We start from the raw sequence: 20,990 nt of genomic DNA, 5'->3' as shown, positions 1-20,990 counted from the left end.
GGGAGCAGAAGTAGTCTATTCAGCCCCTGAGACTACTCGGCTGTTAAACAAGGTTGTGGCTAATCTTTGATTTCACACCTCTTTCCTTCCTTATTCTGATATCCCTTGATCCCTTTAATGTCCAGATATCTGCTAGTCTTTATTTTGAACGCGAATCCTCGACAACTATCGGGGTGGAGTATTCAGAGTGGAGAAATTCCTTATTTCAGTCCAGAAGGGCCTTAAAATTGTGCCCCTTCGTTGCAGACTCCACAGCCAGGAGAAATAACTTCCATCTAAGAACTTTGTAGATTTCAGCGAGTTGATCTCCTTCTTCTCAACCATGCAGGATGCAGGCTCAGCCTATTGAATTGCTCCTCATGTAACATGACTGGCTTCCCAGCCATTGCTGAATCTTTGCTGCAGTTGTTCATTAACTACAATCACAGATGGATCAGCAAGCTCATTCTTTTGAGGTGGAGAGACCCACCTTGTATGCATTATTCCACATGTGGCCTCAAAGCCTTGGTTGGACACCTTCACTTTTGTACTAAAATCCACATGCCATAAAAACCAACAAACCATTTTCTCTCATCGTAATTATCTGCTAAACCTACAGTTTAGTTTTCTGTATGACAATGACTAAGTTCCTTTGAACATCAATATTACCTATTCTTTCATCATTTGGAAAGTGGGCAAGATTTTTTCTACAGCATAATTTCCACCTTCACTTATTTTACCCCTCTGACAATATTTAAATTTAGACATACAGCATGGTAACAGGCCATTTAAGCCCATGCTGCCCAATTTACACCCAATTCATCTACTCCACGGTACATTTTGAACAGTGGGAGGAAACCGGAGCTCCCGGGGAATGCCGTCGCAGACATGATGTGGGATTCAAAACCCGGTCCTGACTCAATCGCTAGTGCTGTAAAGGTTTTGAACTAACCGCCATGCCAACTGTGCCACCTTCTTGCATCTTCATCATGGCAAACATTCCCATGAATACCCAACATGTGGGCAATGCAGCCAGGAGCATGTTCATAAGGAGCTATATCGTCATGAGAGGAGCAGCGGAGCTGGGACCAAAACTGTTGTGTGAAAGCAACTGTGTTTATTTGCCACAGTTTATCCACAAGAGGTTTTCATCAACAACCATGATGTGATGACCTTCAATAGTGTCATAACAAGCAGAATTCATCACCCACAAATTGGATGAGCAACGCCATCTGGGAACCCTGCAAGAGGATGGCATTAACATTGATTTCTCCAGTTGTTAACCTCCCCACCCCATCTCTCTCTTTCCCTATCCCTCTATCTTATTTCCTCCACCTCCTTTGCAGAGCTACCTCTCCTGCTATCCAACCCATGTTCAGCTATGGGCCCTTGGCTTGGCCTGAGCTCCTCCCCCAGCCTTTTTTATTCAGACACCTGTCTGCTTTTTGCTCATACTTTACTGCAGGGCTCAGGCCTGAAATATTGGTGGATGGTGCTAAGTTTCTTTTGTGTATTTTGAAGAACAATCACAATGTCTGCAGCCCTTCTTGTTTCACCACATTCATTATGTAATAATGACAATTAGCAATTAGTTCATTTGCAGCAGGATGGATTGACAGCATTTTAATTTAGACATTCAGCAAGGTAAACACCCCTTTTGTCCTATGAGCCCATGCCACCCCATTAACCTGCAACATCAGTACGTTTTGAAAGTTGGGAGGTGTGATAGTACAGATTCTATCACCAATGTGTATATGTACAGATGGTAGTGTAGGATAACTTTGATTGGCTGAGAGTGCAGCCACACCTACTGGCAGGTCTTAAAGGATTGCTCCAGGTCAGACCAGGTCATTCTGGACTGGTCAACCTACATGTGATATGCTCCAGTCTTTTAGTTAATAAAAGCCTTGGTTTGGATCAACAAATCTTTGGTTCTTTCGATGCGTACTACAGGAGGAAACCCACGTAGACACGGAGCGTATGTAGAAGCTCCTTCCAGACAGCTCTGTAACAGCGTTGTGCTCACCTCTACGCTTACTGTGCCAGTCCTAGCCAGGAGTACAGGAGCAGGAATGTCCTGTTGCAACTATGCAAGACATTGGAGAATTATACCCCATTTTTGTCACCCAGCTGCAGGAAAGTTGCCATTTAAATGGAAAGGGCGCAGAAAAGATTTGTGAGAACGTTGCTAGACCTTGTCGGCTTGAATTATATTTAGAGACGGGGTAAGCTGGGCTTTTCTCCCTTTCTCCCTGGAGCGTAGGAGGCAAAGGGGAAGGAGAGGGGATTTAATATTTTTAAATGGGTCATGCAGCACTATCACAGGCCAATTCGGCCCTAAGAGTCTGTGCCAACCAGCGTATACCCTATCAACCTCGGTACACTTTTTGAACAGTGGGAGGAAACCGGAGCCCCCGGGGAAAACCCACACTGACTTGGGGAAAACATACAAACTTCCTACAGACAGTGTGGGATTCGAACCCAGGTCCTGATTGCTGGCGCTGTAAAGATGTTGAGCGAACCGCTATGCCAACCTGAATACTTATAAAGGTATATAATATCACAAGGGTAAACAGTCATCGGCTTTTTTTTTCAGGATTTGCAAATCTAAAAATAAAGGGCATAGATTTAAGGTGAGAGGGGAAAGATTTAAAAGTGGGCTAAGGGGCACCATTTTCATCCAGAGGGTGGTGGGAACGTGGAATGAGCTGCAAGACGAGGTGGCAGAAGTTGGCATAATGTCCAAACCACATGGGTGGGTGTAGCAGAGTTAAAAATAGGTTTTAATAGTTTCTATATTTGTGAATTTTATCTCAATGCCAACTGCAAATTTAGTAATGTTTCTGGTGGGAATGAGATCGGTGGTGCACATCTCTTGTGCACTTCCTAAACCCTCTCTTCCTGTCTTTCATACTGCTGTTACCTTGCTAAGGATAAGTGGGGGAGAAGATTGCTACTGGGCTATTTTAAATGTTTTCTTTGGAAAAAGAATTGGTTATGTCATCGATCTTAATGTATATTGTTCATTACTAATATTAGGCTCTACAGTTAGTTTTATATTGTTTTAACTATCAATGTAAGTTTTATGGATTTTTTTATCTCACTGGAGTTCTGACTCCATTACCATGTACCGGTCATGTGATCAATGTAGCTTTGTTGAGATTTCACAGTCTAAATTTTGTTTTTTTGCAAGCTTAGGAGAAAAGGGGGGAGAAAAGTAAGAAAATCCAGAAAAATAATGATGGTTGTAATATTTTGTCTTCTCAAGGTGCAGAATTTTCTTGTTAAAGGTATGATTCTGGCAAGTTGATTTTTCTATGCAGTTTTTAACTCGCCCACCAGGTGCCACTGTTTTCACCTTGTAAATATAGTTCTTTTTAAATAGATTTTAAGTATTTTAAAATGCAAAATGTTTTCCTGGGCAAATCTTAAAAGCTCTCAGCTAATACCATTAACACAGAATTGAGTACACATTGAAATGTTAAAATAAAGTAAATGTGTGTAGATGAGGAAAAGGATGAATGGGATGGACACTGCTGTTACCTTGTTAAGGAAACAATTCCATGAGGTATCTCTTCTTCTACGCCATGTGCAAACCCATTATATAGGAAAGGTTTAGAGTGATTTGGGCTGAATACAAGGAAATAGGGCGAGCTTGGACAGGTCTGGCCAAAGGGCCTGTTTCCCGGCTATGGAGCTCTTTGACTCTAACAGCATTGATAAGGAGCAGTGTACCCACAGGCAAAATTCATTGGCAGATGTAAAGCCACCAGCAGTAATAATCCGTAGCAATGTAGCCTTGAGCAGTTTTCATAGACAGCAGTGTCGTCATGACTACATCAGAAAATAGGAACAGGTGCCTCAAGCCTACTCCACCAGCCAGTATAATTGCAGGTGATCCTCAACTTTTCTTCTGTGCCAGTTCTCCATAACCTCCAGCTCCTCTGCCAGCTTCCATAAACACCCAACTCTCTTGTGCTCTCTCCCTAAAACCCCTCAAGTCTCTTCAGTGCCGTCTCACTATAACCCTAAATTCCCTAATATTTAAAGTATTTATCTGTCTCCACTTTAAAAAATAGAACACAGAACATTGCAGCACAGTTCAAGACCTTTGGCCCACAATGTTGTGTTGACCTGCAGATACAAAAAAAATGTTAAAAAGATGAAATTCTCTCTCTCTTTCATAACCCTCTATTTCTTTCATCCATGGTGCCTCTCTCATAGACTCTTAAATGCCCCTATTGTTTCAGCCTCCACCACCATCCCTGGAAATATATTCCAGGCACCCACAACACTCTTGCGTTTTTTTTTAAAGTACCCCTGATGTCTCCCCTAAACTTTCCTCCCTTCACTTTATACAGATGTTTTCTGGTGTTTGCTCTGCCCGCTCTGGGAAAAAGGAGCCGACTGTCCACCCTATCTATGCCTTTCGCAATCTTGTCAACCTTCACTAAGTCTCCTCTCATCCTTCTTTGCTCCAAAGAGAAAAGTCCCAGCTCTGCTAACCTTGCGTCATAAGACATTTTCCAATCCAGGCAATATCCTGGTAAATCTCTTCTGCACCTTCTCCATAGCTTCCACATTGTGTAATGAGGCGACCAGAACTGAACACCATATTCCAAGTGTGGACTCATCAGAGATGTATAGAACTGCAACATGACCTCATGATGCCTGAACTGAATCCCTTGATTAATCAAACCCTGCATATCTTAACTGTCTATCAGCCTGTGTGGCAACCTTAAGAGATCTATGGGTTTAAATTTTTTAAATTACATTTAAATCTAGACATGCAGCACAGTAACAGGCCATTTCAGCCCACGAGTCCATGCCGCCCAATTTAAACCCAATATAGTTGCACCCCTGGTACGTTTCGAATGGTGGGAGGAAACCAGAGCCCCCAGGGGAAAACCAATGCAGACATGGGGAGAATGTACAAACTCTTTACAGACAGCATGGGACACAAACCACAGATCTGATCGCTGGTGCTGTAAAGGCATCATGTTAACCGTTGCGTCAACCTCACTGCTAGTCCCTCTGTTCTTTCACCCTGTTAGGTATCCTACCATTAACCACATATACTTCATTCAAATTTTACCTACCAAAATGTATCACCACACACTTATTCAGTTTGAACTCTATCTGCCACTTTTCCACTCCACTCTGCATCTTTCTGTATCCTGGTGTAACCTGCCACAGCCTCCAACAATATCCAACCTTTGAGTAATCTGCAAACATACTGACCCATCCCTTTACTTCTTCATCCAGGTTCTTTATAAAAATCACAAAGAGCAGGGGTCCCAGAACAGATCCCTGCGGTACTCCACTAGTCACTGACTTCCAGGTGGAATACTTTCCTTCTACTTTCTTTCTGAAAGCCAATTCTATATCCATACAGCCAAGGTTCCATGGATCCCATGAATTTCTGAATGGGTCTCCCATGGAGGACCTTGTCAAATGCCTTACTAAAATACATATACACCACATCTACTGCCCTACTTTCCCTTTCTTTGCTATCTCCTCAAAAAATTCAATTAGGTTCGTGAGGCACGACCTTCCCCTCACAAATCACTCTGACTGTCCCTGAAAAGACTGTACTTTATATATTTGTAAGTCCAGCCCTTAAGAATCCTCTCCACTAGTTTGCCCACCACCAATGTAAGACTCATTGGGTCTATAATTCCCTGGATTCTCTCTAGCTCCCTTTTTTATACAAGGGGAGCATATTTGCCATTCTCTAATCCTCTGTCACTTCCCCTGTGGTTAAGGAGGATGCAAAGATCATCACCACACCCCAGCAATCTCTTCCCTCCCTTCCCATAGCAACCTGGGGTGTATCTCATCATATCCCAGAGACTTATCAATCCTAACATTTTAAAGAAGATCTGCTACTTCCTTTTTCTTAATCTCAACTAGGTTCAGCGCAAAAGCTTGTTCTATTCTGACCTCACTTTGACCAATCTCCTTTTCTCTGGTGAATACTGAAGCAAAGTATTCATTTAGGACCGTGCTAACCTCCTCCAGGCACATTGCCTTTTTTATCCTTAACTGGTCCTACCACCAATCTCGTCATCCTTTTGTTCTTCACGTAAACAAAGAACACCATGGGGTTTTCCTTAATTCTTTTTGCCAAGGCCTTCTCATGCCCCCTCCTAACTCTCCTTAGACTTTTCTTAAGTTTCTTTGTGGCTATCATGTAATTTTCATGAACCCTTCCTGTTTTTTGCATCCTAAATCTAATATATGCTTTCTTCTTCCTCTTAACTAGGCCCTCAACCATGGCTCCCTTTTCCTACCAACTTGTCCATGTCTCAGTGGGACAAATCTGTCCAGAACCCGGTACAAGTGGTTCCTAAACATCCTGCACATTACTTCTGTGCTTTCTCTCGTGAGCATCTATTCTCAATTTACTCTCCCTGTATCGCGTCTCATCCCATTGTCGTGAGCCCTTCCCCAGTTTAACACTTTCTCATTTTGTCTGATTTTTAACCTCGACCATAGTTATGCTAAAGCTCAGGGAGTTGTGGTCACTATTACCAAAATGCTCCCCCTCTGATGGTTCATTACCCAGTATTAGATCCAGTTTGACCCCTCCTCTAGTCAACTGGTCCACATCCATTTGTCAGGAATCCTTCTTGGACACACCTGACAAATTCTGCCCCATCTATCCCTCTTGCAGTAAGGACGTGCCAGTCAATATTTGGAAAGTTAAAGTCTCCCAAAACAACAGTCCTGTTATTTCTGCTCAATTCCAAAATCTGCCTATTAATCTGTTTGTCAGTGTTTTGAGGGCTTTTTGGGGACCTACTGGCTGTGCCCAATACAGTGATAGCTCCCTTCCTATTTCCAGCTTCCACCTATCCTGACTCAAGACCCTCCCTTTGCAGAGCCCTTCCTTTCTATAGCTGTAATACAATCCCTGATCAGTAATTCTCCTCTCTCCTCTTTTACCCCCCCCCACCATTGTATTCCTTTTAAAACATTAAACTCCAGTACCTGCATCAACAAATCCAGACCCTCATGTCCGCCAAGTCTCTGTAATGGCCACAACATTGTTATTCCATGTTCTGATCCATGCTCCAAGTTCATCTCCATTATTCCTAATACTCCATGACATCTGGCTGCTCTGTTGTGGACAATCTGACACATCCCTGACTCTGCCACCTGGGAGGCCACATACCATCCGGGAGTCACAATCTTGTTCACAGAGACTCCTATCTATTCATCTAACTATCGAATCCCCAATCACTATAGCTCTCCTATCCTCCCCCATTCCCTCCTTAGCCAAAGGGAATTAGGGTTACAGCTGGGGACCTGTCCACTCTGATGACCCTGCTAGATTGTCTCCCTCCAACAGCATCCAAAACAATACACTTATTGTTGAGGTGTGCTCTTCACTGACTGGCTATTCTCCTAACAGTCACTCAATAATAAAACATGAGAGTCTGCAGATACTGGTATTGAAGTAAAGACAACGCCAGAGAAACTCAGCAGGTCAAATAGTGTACACAGCAAAGATAAAGGTAGGTGACCAACATTTTGGGCTTGAGCCCTTCAAAAGGTCACCCAGTTACCTGCCTCTTCCTTTTTTTGAGTGTGACTATCTCCCTATAACATCTGTCCATCACTTTCTCTGCTTCCTGAACGATCCAGAGTTCATCCTGCTCCAGTTCCACTTCTCTAACTTGGTCTGTGAGGACCTGCAGCTGGATGCACCTCTCGCAGGGACAATTGCATTCTCCCAGATTTCCCACCTCCTCCAATCAGAGCAGTCCACTGCCCTAATTGCCATCCCACTACCGACTCTGTGTTACTGTGCAAAGATCTTACCTTGCCTGCTGTATTTTCTCAGCCTCTACTCGCCGTCACTGGCCCACTCACACACTGGCCACTCTACTCTCGCCATTCCATGTGAACTTTCCCTTTTTTTATTGGCTACAGCTAATTGGCCAAATGAGAGATAGAAACAAGCACCTACCTCTCCCACCACTTTTTAAATGTTTCTCCTCTCCTGCCCAGCCCCCAACGAGAATGAAATGAGCACCTACCTCACCTGCTGCTTTTTAAAATAATCTAACAACCTTCACCACCAAAAGGGGCCAGAGAATTTCCAAGATTCACCACCCTCAAAGAAGTCTGTGCTCCTTGCGACCAGCGCTTGATTTTGTACCTAACTCCTCATGTTCTGGACTGTTCCACCAATGAAAACATCTCAACGACTGTCCTGTCAAGACTCCATTATATTTTTTAAATATTTAAATAAGGTTAGTTTAATGTATAGTTTTTTAATAAAGTTTGGCTGAAGCAAAGAAGAGTTTTGGTGCATATGTACATTGTACAATATATATGTGACAATAATCCCCAATGTGGTGCAACCAATGTATGTATATATTGTATGAGCTGGCTCCCCCCTGAACCTATGACTCCTCCCTCTCAGATATCTCTCTTACACCCAAACTCTTCCCTCAGTATTTGCCTTGGAACTGGGCCAGCAACATGAGAGATATTAATCACAACTCTCAGTCTCATGTGGTTGGTCAATAGCGCTACACCCTAATTCTTACAAAGACCAACCAAAAGTGAATTGATATAACTAATGATAATTTCCCATTGACAATTGTCACACTTACCTTCTGCAGTGGCTGTCGCACAGGGAGGACATTTACACTAAATGGCTGAGTTGCAGTAATTTTGTTGGCTGGATGTAGGTTGATGTCAACCCTGTGTGCGACATGCAGCTTCACAACATTGACGTCGTCCTATTCATTTGGCCCATTGTTACGGACCAGCTGCAATTCAGTTTAGACTGCAGGCAGTCCACAAATCGTCTAGGGTTGCTGCAGGGAAAAAAAATCTCTGAATAGGAATGAGCCACTAATTTCCATTCTGAACTTTTACTCGGCCTGCGTTGCGGGAACTTTCTGAAAATGTCCTGTTCTGCAGCAGCTGTGTAAAACCCATAAATGTATCCACCCTTTCCTGACAGAACTATCCTTTTATCCCAGCCCTGAGCTTGGTGACTATCCATTGAGCTGTCTCCAAAGCAACGTGCAAGGGGTGAAAATGGCTTCACTAGCACCCTGTCTTTCTTTCTTTGGCTTGGCTTCGCGGACGAAGATTTATGAAGGGGTATGTCCATGTCTGCTGCAGGCTCGTTGGTGACTGACAAGTCCGATGCGGGACAGGCAGGCATGGTTGTAGCGGTTGCAAGGGAAAATTGGTTGGTTGAGGTTGGGTGTAGGGTTTTTCCTCCTTTGTCTTTTGTCAGTAAGGTGGGCTCTGCAGTCTTCTTCAAAGGAGGTTGCTGCCCGCCGAACTGTTAGGCGCCAAGGTGCATGGTTGGAGGTGATATCAGCCCACTGGTGGTGGTCAATGTGGCAGGCAGCAAGAGATTTCTTTAAGCAGTCCTTATACCTCTTCTTTGGTGCACCTCTGTCACGGTGGCCAGTGGAGAGCTCGCCATATAACACGATCTTGGGAAGGCGATGGTCCTCCATTCTGGAGACGTGACCCACCCTGTACCCCTGTAACAAAACCTCCTTCTTCTTAAACTCCAGCCTTTTGCAACAAATGCCAAACTGCTATAAATTCATGTTGGATTTGCCTGTTAATGTTCTGTAATTTTAAAATTTAATTACTAGCGGTTTAGGTGTAATAGGCAACGATGAGCAGTATTAAACAACAATACTACAGCACCAAGCTGCATTAATCTGTTTACCCCATGAACAGTGGTGTGGATGTCAGGTGCATTAATCTGTGGTACATAAGCAGCAGTCTATACGAACTGTATTGAGTGTAATCCTCTAGCAATACTGATAAACCACAGCACAGACCAGTTAAGAGCAGTAATACCCTGCAGCCATGTCCATCAGCTACTCTGCAGAATTCTTCTGCACAGTTTAGTCATGAGCAGTAACTGGAACTGTGTAGCCATGAGCAATTGCAGCAGGCCCATGGGGAATTAAGGCTGCTCATAGATGCATATCCTTTCTGCTTATGGCTACATTGGTTTGATGATAATTATGCGTGGTGACAGGGCTCCTGATGAATACAGCTCCTGCATATGCGGTTCCAATTGAAGCCTACACATCAATCGAGGAAAGCAGCTCATGGGTTCACGGTGACAGATTCATGATTGACATTCACTGGACAAATGCAATCATGGGCAATTCTCCTCACAAGTGGCGGAGCCAAACACCGCAATAACCTATAAACAGTGTATGAGAAGTGTTAATTGTGAGCAGACTGTCGATGAACAATGTTTGTCAGGGCATTTCCAAGTATGAAGAGTGTAGCCATGTTCAGCAGTCGACAGCTGCCTAGCCACGAGACATTCATGAGCGGTGGTTCAGCCATGAATGGTAATATCTAGCAGCAGTGTTGACATGAGCTGTGGGTATCAGCAGCCAGACGGTATTATGTGGCAGTAAGAGAGAGAAAATGAGAACTCCAGATGCTTTTTCTATATTTTTATTAACATTGAAATTTCCATCCAAATATACAGAGTACATACAGATATATGTTAAAAGTCAAGAAGATAAACCATATCATTTTATTCAAGGTGCCCCAGATTTTAATCCTGCAGATTAGATTGAATTAATATTTTATTATTTTGTTATCAAAAGGAAAATCTAAACCCACTACCAAAACAGAAGCTGTTTGGCGAAAAAAAGGAAGAGAGAATCCTTATCAGAGAGATAAATTACCTCATTAATCAACATTTCTAGCTTCGTAACAAATCAAAGATTATAAAAGTAACTCAAAAAGGGCTTCCACTGTGTTTGAAAATTTGCATTCAAATCGGAAATTGAGCATCTAACCTTCTCTAAGTTTAAGCATGACACGGCATCACATAGCCATTGAGCACGATTAGGTGGGGTAACATCCCTCCATCTTCAGCCTCGCTATAAGAGAATAAAAGCTAATACATGCAGCTCAGATGCCATTAAAGTTATGTCACTCTCTCCAATGATATCGAATAAAGCAGTTAAGGGATTAGTTTTGAAGATTGCTGGACTCTTGAACCAACAAGATCTGGCTGAATCCAGACAGCATTCACGGTAGAAATAGTCCGTCAACGTTTCGGGTTAGGACTCTTTTTTTCAGACTAAAGGAGGAAGAGGCGATATCAACTATATCAAGGGAGAAAAATGCTGGGGAGGGTCTAAAAGGTGATGGATTATTGGACAGAAGATGGGAGAGGTGGAGAGACAGAGGGCAAGACCACTGAGAAATTGGAGGAAGTTAGAGAGAAAAGTTAAAATTTATAAATAAGACCATTTTAAAAAGAATATTGTTTACAATTACTCTGCTTCCTTGGCTTCATTTAACCATGGTGTCAACAGAATCCTGTGTTTACCAAAGTTAAAACAGAACTAATACAGATAGAATCAGTGGAATCAAATCAGTACCAGAATTTATTGTCATGAACAAGTCACAAAATTTGTTGTTCTGCGGCAAATGGGAGTTACCAAAAATTATAAGCCTTGATGTTCATGCCATTGGGTTTAAGGCTGTCCAGGAGAAACATGATGCATTGTTCCTCATGTCCACACCTGGCTTTATCTTGGCAATGAGGGAGGCTGAGGACAGACATGTTTGTGTGGGAATGCTGAAGGTTGTTGACTGAGAGGTCAAGTTTGACCCCGCAGACAGAATGCACGTGTTCAGCAAGTCAGTGTGCAGTTTAGTTAGGAGAAGTAAAGGTGCAGTCATGATGCGGCACGGTTGGCGTAGCAGTTAGTGGAATGCCCTCAGAGTGCAAGCGATCGAATCCCACGCTGTGTGTAAGGAGTCTCCCCGTGTCTGCGTGGGTTTTCTCCAGGGACTCTGGTTTCCTTTCACCGTTCAAAATGTACCTGGGGTTTGTAAGGTAAAAACATCATGAGATGGGACCGGAGAAGGAGTCACCCAGTATTAAGGAGTAACAGAATGCAGATGTGACCTTGTATACTCAAGATAAGCTTTGCACTAACAAGAATGATGTGCAGCAGACTAACAGAGAAGGGTAGCAACAGCTAATTCATTGGACAATGTTTTTCTTTGGCTTGGCTTCGCGGACGAAGCTTTATGGAGGGGGTCAAAGTCCACGTCAGCTGCAGGCTCGTTTGTGGCTGACAAGTCCGATGCGGGACAGGCAGACACGGTTGCAGCGGTTGCAGGGGAAAATTGGTTGGTTGGGGTTGGGTGTTGGGTTTTTCCTCCTTTGCCTTTTGTCAGTGAGGTGGGCTCTGCGCTCTTCTTCAAAGGAGGTTGCTGCCCGCCAAACTGTGAGGCGCCAAGATGCACGGTTTGAGGCGATATCAGCCCACTGGTGGTGGTCAATGTGGCAGGCACCAAGAGATTTCTTTAGGCAGTCCTTGTACCTTTTCTTTGGTGCACCTCTGTCACGGTGGCCAGTGGAGAGCTCGCCATATAACACGATCTTGGGAAGGCGATGGTCCTCCATTCTGGAGACGTGACAATTTACTAAGTGCGTGTCCTGGGGTATAAAAAAAACACCACTTGCTGATATCGGGAGAATGCGCCTTCTCCAACTAACACTGTTAGTTGCAAGTGTTACAATCCGGTAATAAAGAACAAAGAACCTTGATTTCGACTCAGTCTGGTGTCTGACTCACTCATTCATGAACAAAGCAGACCTAACAGGTTGTAGGTTAATGGGGCCACATGGACTCATGGAGTGGAATGGCCTGTTACTGTGTTGTATGTTTAATTTTTTTTAAATAAAGATATCAAGTGCAAAAGGTCATGTCTGCACTGCTACTTATGACAGAGAACACTTGTTATTAGTGTCAGTGTAGCCATGGCAATATTGTCAGGAGAGTAGAAATGGCCCAAAATCATTGAGGACCCCTTCCACCCCACACACAGCCTCTTTCATCTGCTCCCATCGGGGAAGAGATACAGGAGAATCAGAACCAGCTCCATCAGGCTGAGGATCAGCTTCTTCCCAAGTGCAGTGAGGATGCTGAATGACCAAAGGAACTCCTCACACTAGCCATCCGAGACCCTCTTATTCACAAAATCTCTTTATTTGTATAGAAGAACCCTTGTTCTGCATGTGCATTGTTTGTCTGTATGTGTGTTCTGTCTGGTTGTGTGTCTGTGTGTTTTGCACTGAGGACCAGAGGGCATTGTTTCATTGGGTTGTACTTGTACAATCAGATGTCAATAAACTTGATGTGACTTGACTTGAGTGATCTTGGTTGGGTTGTTAAATTGTGTAACCATGTGGACATGAGCAGCATTCATCAGCAACATGTTCTGCATTGAATTATAGCTAAGTAGGCATGAACAGTATTCATTACCATGAAGTAACCAAGAGCCATATTTAGAAGAAGCAGCCATTGCAAACTATTCTTTTTAATTATCAGCCAGTGGGCTGATCTCGCCTCAAACCGTGCATCTTGGCGCCTCACAGTTCGGCGGGCAGCAACCTCCTTTGAAGAAGACTGCAGAGCCCACCTCACTGACAAGACAAAGGAGGAAAAACCCAGCACCCAACCCCAACCAACCAATTTTCCCCTGCAACCGCTGCAACCGTGTCTGCCTGTCCCGCATCGGACTTGTCAGCCACAAACGAGCCTGCAGCTGACGTGGACATTTACCCCCTCCATAAATCTTTGTCCGCGAAGCCAAGCCAAAGAAAGAAGAAGAAATTTTAAACCACAGTAATAGTTACATTATAGTCCATTCCAGAAATTATTTCAGAAAATTCTACATGTGGTGTATCCTACCTCCCCTCCCCCAACACCCCTAAGAAGTAAAGGAAAAGAAGAAAGAAAAAAGGAAAAACTGGAGCATGCCAAGAAAATAAAACATTTATAACATAAATGGGGGGCCACAAGAAGTGAGGTCTTCAGAGAGTCTATTAAATGTGCAAACCCAATTTTTTAAAATATGGGCACCATATTTCCCAAAAGACATGATATTTGACTCACAGATTATCAGTAATGTTCTCTAACGATATACAACGACGAAGTATGGTCTTTCCACACCTAAATCTATTTCTGACTTCCATAATATTGTTATACATTTCCTAGCAATTGCTGAAACAATTTGTACAAATTCAATTTGATAAATATTTAATTTTAATGTTGGTCTTATAACCTTAACATTACTCCAGAAAAAAACATCAGATCCTGTGGAAATTTGACCCCCATGATTCGTTCCAAAAAATTACCAACCCCTAACCAAAACTTTATAACTTTAGGGCATTGCCAAGTTGAATGCAAAAATAGTTCCAATCTCAGATCTACACCTAAAACATAAATCTGACATGGCAGATCCCCAGGATTTTATTTATAAATGGAATTCTAAATTGCTCATTGGACGTTGGGAATCACCTCTTTAGAAACCTTTAAATGAGTTGTTGAATAATATCAATAACAAAATTGGTATGAAAGTTTTAATATCTAGGAAATCTCTTTGTCAAAATAGGCTTATTCCATTTTCAATGGATAACCAATTCTTGAGGATTTGGAGATGGATGGGTATTAAGAAGATTGCTTTGAGAATGGGAAATTTATAACATTTGAACGATTGAGGGAAACATTTAATGTACCGAACAATACTTTATTTTGCTATTATCAAGTTAAAGCTTTTTTATCTGGCAAAATGGTCCTTGTTTGATGTTACGTATTCAAAGTGAATTAGAACTACTGATTTGTAACACTATTGTAAATACATTTATCTCAGTAATGTATGACTTACTATAAACTCCGGCCCCCAAAATTGGGACGCAAAAATCAAGACCAAGCTGAGAAGTAGATTTACAGTCACAAATAAAATGATTGGATGGAGTTTATGTAAGAGTAATATAACTAAAATTATAAATGTACGATATAGGTTAGTTCAATATCATTTTTTTACCTCAATTGCATTTGACTGCACAAAAATATTCGACTGTGTAGCCACTTACAGCAATCACCAACTGCACCGGTGCCACCGAATGTATCTGTTTACATAATCAGGGTAACCATGAACTTTGATGCTGGCAAACACTGCTCATGTTGACAGTTTAGCCTCAAGATGCTTTCCATCTGCAACACTGGAGCCATGAACACCTTTGGGAGCAAAATTAACCACGAGCAAAATGTGTTTGTAAAGTGTTGTGGTTGTGAATAATCACACCAGCAGCTGTGTAGCAATGTTCATCAGATGCAGCGTAGCCGTGAGAATTTGTCATCAACCGCAGTTACCGGCATGAGGAGTCTCCGTCTAAGATGGATCAGGAGCAATATTTGACAGCGGCAGTGTCACCATGAGCAGTGTAGCCTGAAGCTTTATTCAGCGTTCAGCAGCAATGGAATATTCAGCCCTTAGCAGTATTGATCTGGGGGAGTGTAGCCCAAAAGTTGAATGAATCTGCAGCTGTGTAGCCATGAGCTGTACTCACCCAAAGCTTCCTCGGGATGAACCAGCAGCAGAGTGGCCGTGACCTGTTGCATTGTAGCGATGAACAGCATTCACTATCAAGAGGGCAGTCAGTAGCAGTATGGATGCGCAACACCAGAGCCATGAGTCGAATTAGACTGTACCCTGTACCTTTGAGTAATACTGTTTGGCAGCAGAGTTGCACTAAACAGCAGCTCAGATCCACAATAGTCCGCAGTGATGCAGTCTGGAGCAGAATTCATGAGCACAGAATAATCTGTGCCATAATTGCCAACGTAGCTCTCGATAGCTTTGTTCTTCATGGTAGATCCATATGCCACAGTAAACAGCAGCAGTGCAGCAATTAATCTAATGCACAGCAGCCATGAGCAGTGTTAATCTGCAACAGTGTTGCCATGAATCTGTTACTCTGTAACCATTGGTATTAATCAGTAACAATGCATCTATTAATCTATTGCACTATAGCCTTGAGCAATATTAATCAGCGGGGTATATTCATTAGCCGTCAGCTGCAGAAATGTATCCATTAGCGGCTTTTGTCGGTAGAAATGTTCGCACGAGTAATATCAATCCGAGCCGGTGTATGCAGAAGCACTCTGCTCAAGGAACAAAGAAAAAGATTTATCTGGAGCAGTGCACGGTACTCATCAGCAGTTTCCTTGACCAGTATTTGCATACTCAACACAGTATTCCCTAAGCAGACACACTATTTCCAAGTTGTGTCATGGGGACAGAGTAAAATGTTAATGGCTGTGCTCAAACACCCCTTGGGGAAAATCCAACATCCCCACTGATTCTAGAGAACACTAGGTCCATGACGGTTCTCTAAGGAGAAGAAATATTTAGGATGGTGGTAAATTCCTTCCAATATGAGTGCACTGAAGTTCTATATAAGAAACGGAAGGGGCCCACCACCTCACAAACACCACCTCCTCCTTCAGACACCTCTTCTTCCAATGTGCAGATCCACCGTTTGCCTCACCAACCACTTCCAAACCAACAGAACCAGATGTCATCTTCAATCATGAAAGAATGCGTAAGACAGTGGTTCTCAACCTTTTTCTTGCCACCCACATACCACCTTGAACAATCCCTTATGCCACTCACATACCACTTTAAGTATTCCCTATGCTCTGTGATTAATAAGGGATTGTTCAAGGTGGTATGTGGGTGGCAAGAAAAAGGTTGAAAACCACTGTTCTAATCATACCTAATGGACTCATCATGTGCATGATTTCATAACTCCAAAGGAAATGGGCCAATGACTGTGCACCTCACAACCTGAGTTAGGGAACTGAAGCTACGGTTGAATGAACTATGGATCTTGGGGGAGGCAGATGTAGTTGCAGACAGGAGTGTCGGGGAGGCAGCCACCCCTAAATTTCAGGAGGCAGGTTGATGGGTGACTGTCAGGAGAGGGAAGGGAAAGAATTAAACACTGCAGTATTCCCCTGTGGCCATTCAAATCAACAAAAGGTATACCCTTTTAAATACTGTTGATGGAGATGAGTGTCCAGGGACAAGTCGAGGTGTTGATGTCTCCGGTACAGAAGCTGCCCCCCCGCCCCACCCCGGCTCAGAAGGGAAGGGGGAAGAAGAGAAGAGTGATAGTGATTGGGGACTTTTTGATTAGGTGTGTGGACAAGATCGAGGCTCCCGACTGGTGTGTTGCCTCCCAGGTGCCAGGGTCAGGGACGCTTCTGATCGAGTTCACAGCATTCTGACAGGGGATGGGGAGCAGACAGACATCATAGTCCATGTGGGGACATAGCGAGAAGTAGGGATGAGGTCATAGAGTAGAACGAGTTAGGTAGGAAGTTAAGAAATAAGACCTCAAGGGTGGTGATCTCAGGATTGCTGCCAGTTCCACTTGCTAGAGAGGGTAGAAATTGGAAGATGTGGAATGATGTCATCTTATACCGGCATTGAGCAGATTTTGCTTTCAGTCTAGACATTTTAAAGGCAGATTGGCCGTTAATTCCTGGGACCACTTGCAAGTGTGAAAGGGGCTATCAGTTTAGTATCAGCATAAGTCACAAGGCAATTCTCATGAGCAGTATTTAGTATTTATTTAGCAGTATTATCACGCTGCTCTCCATTGCAGGCAAAATCTTCGCTAGGATTCTCCAAAATAGAATAATACCTAGTGTCACCAAAAATGTTCTCCCAGAATCACAGTGCGGCTTTCGCGCAAACAGAGGAACTACTGACATCGTCTTTGCCCTCAGACAGCTCCAAGAAAAGTGCAGAGAACAAAACAAAGGACTCTACATCACCTTTGTTGACCTCACCAAAACCTTCGACACTGTGAGTAGGAAAGGGCTTTGGCAAATACTAGAGTGCCTCGGATGCCCCCCAAAGTTCCTCAACATGGTTATCCAACTGCACAAAAACCAACATGGTCAGGTCAGATACAGCAATGAGCTCTCTGAACCTTTCTCCATTAACAATGGCGTGAAGCAAGGCTGCGTTCTCGAACCAACCCTCTATTCAATCTTCTTCAGCATGATGCTGAAACAAGCCATGAAAGACATCAACAATGAAAACGCTGTTTACATCCCGTACCGCACAGATGGCAGTCTCTTCAATCTGAGGCGCCTGCAAGCTCACACCAAGACACAAGAGCAACTCGTCCATGAACTACTCTTTGCAGACGATGCCGTTTTAGATGCCCATTCAGAGCCAGCTCTTCAGCGCTTGACGTCTTGTTTTGCGGAAACTGCCAAAATGTTTGGCCTGAAGTCAGCCTGAAGAAAACTGAGGTCCTCCATCAGCCAGCTCCCCATCATGACTACCAGCCTCCCCACATCTCCATCGGGCACACAAAACTCAAAATGTTCAACCAGTTTACCTATCTCGGCTGCACCATTTCATCTGATGCAAGGATCGACAACGAGATAGACAACAGACTCGCCAAGGCAAATAGCGCCTTTGGAAGACTACACAAAAGAGTCTGGAAAAACAACCAACTGAAAAACCTCACAAAGATTAGCGTATACAGAGCCGTTGTCATACCCACACTCCTGTTTGGCTCCGAATCATGGGTCCTCTACCGACATCACCTACGGCTCCTACAATGCTTCCACCAGCGTTGTCTCCACTCCATCTTCAACATTCATTGGAGCGACTTCATCACCAACATCGAAGTACTCGAGATGGCAGAGGCCGACAGCATCAAATCCACGCTGCTGAAGATCCAACTGCGCTGGGTAGGTCACGTCTCCAGAATGGAGGACCATTGCCGTCCCAAGATCGTGTTCTATGGCGAGTTCTCCACTGGCCACCGAGACAGAGGTGCACCAAAGAAGAGGTACAAGGACTGCCTAAAGCAGGGGTGTCAAACTTAAATTCACGGAGGGCCAAAATTAAAAACTTGGACTAAGTCGAGGGCCGAACTAAATATTTATTGAAAATTTTCAACAACATCTGCATGTTTTCTCTTCTTTCAACATATGTAATGTTAAACTTTTTCTTATTAAAATAAATGTTTAATAATAGTTTTGGATAAACTCTTTCCGGAAGCATTAACAAATGAGAAATAAAATTTTCAATAAATAATATTTCTCTATAGAGGATTTGTCGAATGTTGCTAGTGTGCTGTCGAATAGTAAAATCTGAGGGCTATTGAGAATGTGGGAGAATAACATGATTCCTGAAACAATCAAATGGGTGACTGATTGTGGGCATGAACTCTAGCAGGGTTATTTGCCATGCCCTTTTTCCATTGGTACAGATATCCTTTGATTTACACACTTTTCAAGTTTTATGCCTAATGAGCTTGTATCCAGGTGCAGGACCATTTTTAACCAAGAATATATTTATCACTGTGACATGAAACTATTGGAAGATCGTTTTATCCTGAGATTAAAGTTCATAATACTTACTCAGGCCTGTGTGCAGGAGGGCGGGGTTTGCGGGCGATCGGGTTGGACAACGACAGTGCGGGGGCATCGGCTCTCGCTGCGGGGCGGCATCTCGGCGGATCAGCGGCCCCGTCACCGTGAGTCGCGTGTCGGCCTGTGGCAGGGAGGGGGAGTGGGCAACGGTCCTGGCGAGGTCAGACCCGAGGCCTCCGGTTCTGGGCGCTGGGAAGCGGCCTTGGCTTCCCCTGACACCGGCCATGCCCCAAAACCAGAGTCCACGGTGAGACCCTGCAACGTAAACAGAGGAGGTGGGGGCGATTAGCAGGCTGACGCCAATGCATTCTGGGATTTGTTGTATTACTGTGCATGCGCTATACTGGCGCGGCGGCCAACAGGCCACTTCTAATACATTTTTGAAATGATCTTGCGGGCCAAATATAATTATATCGGGCCAGAGTTTGACATGTGTGGCCTAAAGAAATCTCTTGGTGCCTGCCACATTGACAACCGCCAGTGGGCTGATCTCGCCTCCAACCGTGCATCTTGGCGCCTCACAGTTCGGCGGGCAGCAACCTCATTTGAAGAAGACAGCAGAGCCCACCTCACTGACAAAAGTCAAAGGAGGAAAAACCCAACACCCAACCCCAACCAACCAATTTTCCCCTGCAACCACTGCTACTGTGTCTGCCTGTCCCACATCGGACTTGTCAGCCACAAACGAGCCTGCAGCTGACGTGGACATTACCCTTCCATAAATCTTCGTCCGCGAAGCCAAGCCAAAGAAAAAAATTTAGCCGAAGCAGTGCTATGTGAAGTGTTCATCAGCAGTTTTGTCACCGTGGGGAGTATTAATCAGCACCGCGATATCCCCCAGCAATATTCATCCGATACACCGTAGCTGTGGCTGTTTTTTGTCGACAAGTGAATTGACCATACCTGATATTCACCAGAGCATTAGTTCTCCGTGTGGATCAGAGGCTGTGTAACTGTGAACATTTCACTTGTCCTGTTCTTGCATGAACTTAGTGCCATCCATAACACCACTGTGATTCTTTGTTCGTTATTTTTCAATTATTTAAATATCCTGTGCTTGAATCCCAATTCCCTTGACTGGACACCTTTCATCTTCTTTTGTTGAGATAAATTGTTTGTGCTGGTGGCATGAATCATGTTATCTGCAAGAAAAAGTCCAGAGAATTTGATTAAACATAAATTGCTCGTTCTATGGTAGTTTTTGCCCTGATTCATGTGTTAAAAGTTGTTCTGCCTAGTTCTTTCCTGCAAAATCACAGGTGCCGCTTTGTAACATTCCCCCACCACCACCCCCCCCATTCCCCACCCCTAACTCCAACATTCCCGCAATTGCTACAGAAAGATCGACTTTGATTATAGGTGGATGAGCATGAAGTAAGGGTGGGGGGGGGATTTTGTACCTTTGGAAAGTTTGGCTTCCTGGTCAACCGCAAGCTCCCACTTTTCTCAATGCCAGTCGAGGCATGTGCCCCAAACTATTATGAGGGCGGGGACGAGCATATCCTGTGTCTCTGCTCTGCACCATGTAGAAAAGGTTGCAAAAAGCAACCTGTGCTGTTTGTAATGTGCTGAATAATAAACATGAAGGCTGGCAAATACAGAGAGCAGCAAATGGATGGAACGCTCCTGGTCTAAATCCTTGTAGTTGGCTCATGGTTTGGTGGAATAATACTGTAAATGCAGAGTGTAAGTCACACCTCTAACAGCCATTTTCTGAAA

General features: G+C 43.8%; 1 protein-coding gene across 15 annotated transcripts in view; it reads left to right on the top strand.

The window, feature by feature from the left end:
- The window catches only part of LOC138744504 (catenin alpha-3-like), a 1,801,283-nt gene that overhangs the window by 221,679 nt on the left and 1,558,614 nt on the right, over positions 1–20,990 (top strand). The gene's annotated exons all lie outside the window — the stretch shown is intronic.

This window comes from Narcine bancroftii, chromosome 10 (genome assembly GCF_036971445.1).
Source record: "Narcine bancroftii isolate sNarBan1 chromosome 10, sNarBan1.hap1, whole genome shotgun sequence".
Lineage (NCBI taxonomy): Eukaryota > Metazoa > Chordata > Chondrichthyes > Torpediniformes > Narcinidae > Narcine > Narcine bancroftii.
Note: the sequence above shows the minus strand (reverse complement) of the source record. Positions and strands in the feature narration are given on the sequence as shown.